The sequence below is a fragment of the Chelonia mydas genome, chromosome 27 (genome assembly GCF_015237465.2).
Source record: "Chelonia mydas isolate rCheMyd1 chromosome 27, rCheMyd1.pri.v2, whole genome shotgun sequence".
NCBI classification, from domain to species: domain Eukaryota; kingdom Metazoa; phylum Chordata; order Testudines; family Cheloniidae; genus Chelonia; species Chelonia mydas.
The window spans coordinates 2679103-2681441 of NC_057860.1; positions in this window are offsets into that span (position 1 = coordinate 2679103).

Sequence of the window (2339 nt, forward strand, 5' to 3'; positions counted from 1 at the left end):
CACGAGCCGACTCATTCCCCCTACTCTATCCCAGTTGATCTCGTGACCTCCACTCTCTGATTGGCTACCTTCCAGCCAATGGGAAATCGTCAAACGATTTGTTTACCAGGAGATTAGTTAGGGACGGTTACAGCCGCTGCAGCCCCTTCCCGCTCAAAAACAGGGTAGATGCTCATTGGTTCTGGGAACAGAAGGGTTTAGAAACCCAACAACGTGATTGGCTAAAGGGTCAGGAGGGGGAAGCAGAGGTCACCTTTGGCTAGGGCTTTTCTGCATTGCAATTTGTGCACAGTCCGCACAAAGACACTGCCCCGCCCCCACATCATAGACTCTCAGAGCGGGAAGGGCCCTCAGGCGGCATCTAGTCCAACCCCCTGCTCAAAGCAGGACCAATCCCCAATTTGAGCCCCAGATCCCCAAATGGCCCCCTCAGGGATTGAACTCACAACCCTGGGTTTAGCAGGCCAATGCTCAAACCACTGAGCTATCCCTCCCCCCCTCCTGACCCCGCACAATAGTCTCTACCTTGCCCCCGCCCACCACTGCCCCCTCACACCAGGCACTGCCCTGCCCCGGCCCCGCCACTGACCCCACACAACAGTCTCTACCCCGCCCTTGCCCACCACTGCCCCCTCACACCAGGCACTGGCCGGCCCCGCCCCCGCCACTGACCCCACACAACTGTCTCTACCCCGCCCCTGCCCACCACTGACCCCACACACCAGGCACTGCCCTGCCCCCACCCCCACCCCTACCACTGACACTGCACACCAGCCACTGCCCTGCCCCCGCCCACCACTGCCCCCTCACACCAGGCACTGCCCTGCCCCGCCCCCGCCACTGACCCCACACAACAGTCTCTACCCCGCCCCCGCCCACCACTGACCCCACACACCAGGCACTGTCCTACCGCCACCCATCAGTGACCCCACAAACCAGGCACTGCCCTGCCCCTGTCAGTAACCTAGGGTTGCCAACGGAGTCTCCAGGAATTAAAGCTCAATCTTTAATTAAAGATTATGTCATATGATGAAACCTCCAGGAATAGTACAACTGAAACTGGCAACCCTACAGTGACCCCACACACTGGGGTACTGCCCTGTCCCGCACCCCCATCAGTGACCCTACACACCAGGCACTGCCCTGCCTGCTGCTCCATCAGTGATCCCACATGCCAAGGCAGTTCTCTGCCCACGACCCCGTCAGTGACCCCACACACCGGGGCACTCCCCTACTCACCAGCCCTACATGAGGGCAGTGCCCTACACCCCGTACCAAAGTGACCCACACACACCAGGGCACTGAACTGCACTTCTAAAGGGGATAGCAGCTTCTGCAAAGGGTTCAGAGAAAGGGCTACACTCCCTCCACCTCACCCCCAAGTTGCCAACTGCACCGTTCCAAAGGAAAGCAGAAGGGTACCCATCCTCTTTCCACAGACCAGAGAGTGGCCCCAGTGGTCCTGGTGTTGTTCCATCGATGCCTTCCTTAGTTGTGGCCCATTGTGGTGGCCACCTACTGAGACTAAGCCTACGGCTGCCCCATCTCCCATGTATTCAGTTGCCATTTTTTCTGAGGTGTTTGGAAGTAGGCTGGCTTCAAAAGAACGGGGCGGGGAGGGGGCCTGGGGGCGTGGCAGTGGGAGCACCAGTGAAGAGGATACGCCTGGGACCCAGTTTTCCAAACATCATTGTCTTTATTGGACCTAGTGTTGCCAACTCTTGCTATTATATTGCAAGTCTTGCCATTTGGGGCATTTTTAAAAAAACCCACTTCCTGGAGTCAGGTGATTATATGAGACTCTCGGTTTTCATTAAATCCCCCTAAATACTCAGAAACCAGAAGGCAAATAAGAAGCATCTAACATTTATTATTATTATTATTATTTTTAATCTTATAATTTTTAAGATAGTCTCATGATTCTTTGGAATTTGAATCATGATTTTTGAACACTTGAGCTGGCAATAGTGCACATCCAGATTCTTATGGCCTATCTGCCCATATGAGCATGCAAATATTAGACTTGGGTGGTATGCCAAGATGTCCACGTTTGAAAGGAGACTCTTTGAAACAAAATGGAAGATTTAGAAACATTTTTGATGTATTGTGCTTGTGTGGGATTTTTCATGTCAATTTTACCTTGAGTTCCTAGCATAGCAATCAATTTTCTTGTACTCCCTGACATTTTCCATCATATGTTCCACTGGGCCACTAGTTTTCAGATTGCGTTTAAGATAGTATTTGACAACACTGTAGGGTGAATTAATAGATTCATAGTTTTTAAGGCCAGAAAGGACCACTATGATAATCTAGTCTGACCACCTGCATAACATAGGTGA